This window comes from Bos mutus, chromosome 3 (genome assembly GCF_027580195.1).
Source record: "Bos mutus isolate GX-2022 chromosome 3, NWIPB_WYAK_1.1, whole genome shotgun sequence".
Taxonomy (NCBI): Eukaryota; Metazoa; Chordata; class Mammalia; order Artiodactyla; family Bovidae; genus Bos; species Bos mutus.
The window spans coordinates 37,582,345-37,588,956 of record NC_091619.1 but is presented as its reverse complement, the minus strand read 5'-3'; positions in this window follow the sequence as shown (position 1 = coordinate 37,588,956).

Below are 6,612 nucleotides of genomic sequence, written 5' to 3'. Positions count from 1 at the left end.
TACACTTCCCACTAACCTTAGGGAAATGAGTTAATTGTACTTAAGCCTCCTACATGATTCAATATTAGTATTAAAACAAGATGATCCTCCTAAGAGAGAAAGGAACACATGGCTCATGGAACAAAAACATCTGCCTTTGCTTCTCTTGGTTTTAAATTTATGCTCAAAGCATTTTCATTAAAGGTAGAAAAACATTAGTAGGCATCATTTTTCTAGGGGTTTACTAGGGGGCATTTAAATTTTTTTAAAATTTTCATGTTATACCAAGTGCCTGTTTTTTTTTTTAAGATTATTTTATAGCATCTGACATTTTTTCTTTTAATTTCAATTTGATTTTTGTTAAAAACATCTTACATGACACAGTTTTTATTCAAACACTTAGCTTAATAAGGGTCATCCTTTCCTATTTCAGCTGACTCTCAATACCATGCAACTTATCAGAGAGGATTGTGTCTTGCACATTACTTCCCTAGAGCAAGACAATCCTGTAATATTCCTTAACCATCAATTAGATCTGAAACAAAGTCTAATATGGTGTTATTGGCTTCAGAATCTAGATACTCAGAGTGAAAAAGAATCTAAAAGATTTTTCAACTACAATTTAATTCTGAAAAACAAAATTCTTATATTTAAATAGATTTTTAAAAGAAACAGGCTGAGAAGAATAGGACCAGAATTTATATTTTAGATACTAATATATTAGACATGCTTACATACTTAGTTCAAAACTATAAAAATAATTATTTAAAAACTGATGTCCTCATGTAATGTGTTTAGAATAACGTATTTAATGCATTTCGTAGGAACTCTGAAAACAAGATGTTGATTAAAAATTTTAAAAGAAATAATGGGTAAAAAAGAGAATAGAACATGAGTCAAACCAAAATATATTAAAATTCCCAAAGAAGAAACTGTAGTTAGATACCTTACCCTTGTGTATCAAATTTTCTAGCCCCATTCTGATTACTGATTTAGTTTTCAAATCATTACTCAAAAGACCTTGACTGTACCATGATGATGTTACAGAAAAGAACAAAAATACTATGCTCAGTTCAGTTCAGTTGCTCAGTTGTGTCTGACTTTTTGTGACCCCATGAATCGCAACACACCAGGCCTCCCTGTCCATCACCAACTCCTGGAGGCTACCCAACTCATGTCCATCAAGTCGCTGATGCCATCCATCCATATCATCCTCTGCTGTCCTCTTCTCCTCCTCCCCCCAATCCCTCCCAGCATCAGAGTCTTTTCCAATGAGTCAACTCTTCGCATGAGGTAGCCAAAGTATTGGAGTTTCAGCCTTAGCATCAGTCCTTCCAAAGAACACCTAGGACTGATCTCCTTTAGAATGGACTGGTTGGATCTCCTTGCAGTCCAAGGGACTCTCAGGAGTCTTCTCCAACACCACAGTTCAAAAGCATCAATTCTTTGGTGCTCAGCTTTCTTCACAGTCCAACTCTCACATCCATACATGACCACTGGAAAAACCATAGCCTTGACTAGACGGACCTTTGTTGGCAAAGTAATATCTCTGCTTTTGAATATGCTATCTAGGTTGGTCATAACTTTCCTTCCAAGAAGTAAGTGTCTTTTAATTTCATGGCTGCAATCACCATCTGCAGTGATTTTGGAGCCTCCCCAAAAAATAAAATCTGACACTGTTTCCACTGTTTCCCAATCTATTTGGCATGAAGTGATGGGACCGGATGCCATGATCTTTGTTTTCTAAATGTTGAGCTTTAGGCCAACTTTTTCACTCTCCTCTTTCAGAAAAGAACAAAAATGCTTTGTAATGAATATTTTCTGATGGCATTTAATATTTTGAATGTCTTATATACTTTATAGAAACCACAATCATTGTATGAGGCAGAGAAACAGCATATGCCATGGTTGTGAGGTAGGAAGAAATTTTGCATAATCGTAGAATAAAGAAAATGCCTAAGTGGCTTGGGCACAGAAAAGAAATATGTGTGTGTCAGAGGATGAGGTTAAACAGGCTGCTGCTGCTGCTATGTCGCTTCAGTCGTGCCCGACTCTGTGTGACCCCATAGACGGCAGCCCACCAGGCTCCTCCATCCTTGGGATTCTCCAGGCAAGAACACTGGAGTGAGTTGCCATTTCCTTCTCCAATGCATGAAAGTGAATAGTGAAAGTGAAGTCACTCAGTTGTGTCTGACTCTTAGCGACCCCATGGACTGCAGCCTACCAGGCTCCTCTGTCCATGGAATTTTCCAGGCAAGAGTACTGGAGTGGGTTGCCATTGCCTTCTCTGGTTAAACAGGCAAACAGGGCCAAATAATATAAAACTGTATAATACATGTAAATAACTTAGAACTTTATCCAAAAACAATGAGATACCAATTGGAGAGTCTTATAGTTTCATGAGATTTTCAGATATGTCTGTTTAAAACAGAACTGTAACTAAATTGTGCAGGAACAAGTTGATAGGAAAAGATGAATTTGCTAAAATACAATTTAATGTTTCAGGTAAATCATATATTGCATAGAGAAATGACAGTATTAGTAAACAGAAAAAATTTATGGGCCTAAGATATATTTGGGCAGCATGTAAATTCTTTTAGGTACTGAGTCTCAGTGAACTCCGGGAGTTGGTGATGGACAGGGAGGCCTGGCGTGCTGCGATTCATGGGGTCGCAAAGAGTCGGATACGAGTGAGCGACTGAACTGAACTCACTGAACTGATATCATTATTGCTTCCTTTACTTGTCATTTTTTCCCCTAAAAAATTAGATTTTACTCATCTTTCAATACCTCATTCCTAACCTGTAGCTTCTAATTAATAATTGAACCCAAGTCATGGAGTAATAGCTAGAGGGTCACAGTAGCGTCAACACAATGCCACTGACAAAACCACCTGGCTAATTTAGGTAATGCCTGCCTAAATACATGAAACCTGGTCATATATATAAGGCCTCAAGGTTATTGGAATTACTATTTTCACTGAATGTGTTTTTTCTCACATTAACTTTGAATTTTAGTAAATGAAAATAATCTTAGCTGTTGCTGTCACTAAGTCGTGTCTGACTATTTGTGACTCCATGAACTGAAGCATGCCAGGCTCCCCTGTCCTTCACTGTCTCCTGGAGTTTGCTCAAAATCATGTCCATTGAGTTGGTCATGCAACCATACAACCATCTCATTCTCTGTTTCCCCCTTCTCCTCCTGCCCTCAATCTTTTCCATTACCAGAGTCTTTTCCAATGAGTCAGCTCTTCACATCAGGTGGCCAAACCTAGCACATTACAAGCATCAGTCCTTCCATTGACTATTTAGGGTTGATTTCCTTTAGGATTGACCAGTTTGATCTCCTTGCTTTTCAAGGGACTCTCAAGAGTCTTTCCCAGCACCACAATTTGAAAGCATCAATTCTTCAGAGAATATCCTTCTTGATGGTACAATTCTCACATCCATACATGACTATTGGAAAAACCAAAGCTTTGACTATATGGATCTTGGTAGGAAAAGTGATGTTTCAGCTTTTTAATACACTAGGTTTATCATAGTGATCTTCCAAGCAGCAAGTGGCCTTTAGTTTCATGGCTACAGTCACCATTGGAGAGATTTTGGAGCATGATTTCAGTTTTTTGAATGTTGAGTTTCAAGTCAACTTTTCACTCTCCTCTTTACCTTCACCAAGAGGCTCTTTAGTTCTTCTTTGCTTTCTACCATTAGAGTGATATCATCTGCATATCTGAGGTTGTTGATATTTTTCCTGGCAATCTTGATTCCAGCTTGTGATTCATACAGCATGGTATTTCACATGATGTACTCTACATATAAGTTATACAAGCAGGATGACAATATACAGCCTTGACATATTCCTTTCCCAATTTTGAATCAGTCAATTGTTCCATGTCCGGTTCTTACTATTGCTACTTGTAGAAGATCTACTATCCCCAAATGTATTGAGGCTGAGTTTGGACTAGAGCAGAAAGAGTGGTGAGCCCAAAGTAACTTGTATTCTGAATGCTGTACAACCTATCTATAAACAATTAGATAAAAAGTCAATTATTTTTAACATAAAAACCTGAATTTTAAGAAAAATCTTAGGATGGTAAATGGATTTAAAATATTTCTCCCAATTCTTCAGGTATATTATTCAACTAATTTAGCACATTACAAGCTATTCTAATAAGTTTTCATATCATCATGAGAAAATTTCATTAGAAATGGCATTACTGAAAAAGACTATTAGTAAAAACATAAACACAAATTTCATCAACAAAAATACCCCATGATTAAAACTTTTTAAGTTTTCTCCAGTTCCATAACTTTGGTTAAAATCATAACATAACTAAAAAGGCATTTGAGCAACTACATATAAACAGGCCTTCAAATTAGTTCTACTAAAGATATGAATTCCCACTCTGCAACTGAGAAGTGAAATGAATCTATTCTGAAAGTTGAAATTAATTCATTAACTTTTCAGATTTTTTTTTACTTTACAATATTGTATTGGTTTTGCCATACATCAACATGCATCCACCACGGGTGTACACATGTTCTGCATCCTGAACCCCCCTCCCACCTCCCTCCCCATACCATCCTTCTGGGTCATCCCAGTGCACCAGCCCCAAGCTTCCTGTATCCTGCATCGAACCTGGACTGGCGATTCATTTCTTATATGATATTATACATGTTTTAATGCCATTCTCCCAAATCATCCCCCCTTCCCTCTCCACAGAGTCCAAAAGACTGTTCTATACATCTGTGTCTCTTTTGCTGTCTCGCATACCGGGTTGTCGTTACCATCTTTCTAAATTCCATATATATCGTTAGTATACTGTATTGGTGTTTTTTTCTTTCTGGCTTACTTCACTCTGTATAATAATTTTAATAAGACAAAAGCAGAAGTTCATTTTGTTGAATTTAAGTGCTAAATATACCGTTAAGAATCACTGTTAATTTTCCTTTTTTAGAAAACAAATTCTGAACTGCCTCTAAGAATCATATCATTATTCTTAATCTTTTGAGGGCCAGTAACCGATTGAATCTAACTCAACATTTTTTTGAGGGTGGACGGTTTGCTGTTGGTCTGACTATGTTCATTTTAGCCAGTGGAAGATTCCTGTTCTTTTGGAGTTCACAGTTCAGTGGAAGTCATTATGTAAACTAATAAATATAACTATATACATATTTGTGTGTGTGTGTGTATGTGTGTATCAAAGCAACAATAGAAATGCATATGACGTGGCATGCCTCCACTCTTAATGACCCCAGAAATTATGTAAAATCTGTTACAGAAGCCTAGATATTTAGTTATTATAAAAGAGAATCCATCCAAAATAAAAACTACCTCCTATAAAAACTATAGTCTTTTCAATTCTATCACACAGTAACAAAACCCCTCAAAGTCCATCATGACCAAGTCACACTTTTTCTATCCCTCATCAGGCTTTCTGTTCCATGCTTACGAAGCAAGAATGGCACAATTTCAATCTCCCACTGGTACAGCAGAATGTAGCAAATACATAGAAGAAAAGAAGGATATGACAGTAGTGTTATGTTTTACCAGTGAATCTGGGAAAACTGATACATCCACAGGTATCAAATCTGACTGAAATGTCAGTGTATTTTATTGTATTAAACTGAGGTGTATGTGTATTATGTGGGGCCTAATGAAATCACCCAAAGCCTTTTATGGTCTCATAACAATGCTAGGACTTACGAGTTATAACTACATTCTCCTATAAATGTAATTTCTTCTTGCTTTGAATTGACTGGATCATGTCCTGGTATCAAGCCTTCTAAAATGGATAGTTTGCTATTTACTAAGTTGTTTTAAGGCTTAAACTGTGCACACAGATATTTCTATACATTTACATATATTTATATAAGGGAGAGATTTAAAGATTTTGATGTGGAATCTATGAATAGTCAAGCATGATATAATAAAACCCCTATCTCTTAATTTGCTTTCTGATTTCTGTTCATATTTTTTTTTTACCTATGGCAAAACAATATCTCTAGAGAGTTATATATAATAAGGAGTATGTATTGTAAGGTAGTCTATTGATATCGTATTTTTTGTTTTGTGTCCTGAATTTAAGTACTTTTAAAATACTCAAGTAAAATTTACCCAATAGTTCTTCCTTTGATTCTTACATGAAAACAAGGTGTTTCTTATGGGACTGTACAGTGAGCAGAAACTAAAAAAAAAAAAGGTGAGCCTATGGATTGAGTGAAGTACCCATTATTGTGCTGTGGATAAAGCTGCATAATAAAAGTAAAATGCCAGGGAGGCTTTGGAGAATAACATTATTATTGAATATGGAAGAGAAAAATCAAGCTTCAGTTCAGTTCAGTTCAGTCGCTCAGTTGTGTCCAATTCTTTGCGACCCCATGAATCACAGCATGCCAGGCCTCCCTGTCCATCACCAACTCCCGGAGTTTTGAGAATTATTTCCAGAGCTTTAGGAAGTAGTCATCATGCAGCAAATGTCAGTCATTTTTATTGTTTACAAATGCTTTATTTAAAACTGCCTTAATTATCTTTATGTCCATTATTGATTCATTTTAAACATAAATAGTTTATATTTGTCAATTTGACTTTGGCCTGACAAATTATGTATATATTATATTTGTATATATTTAT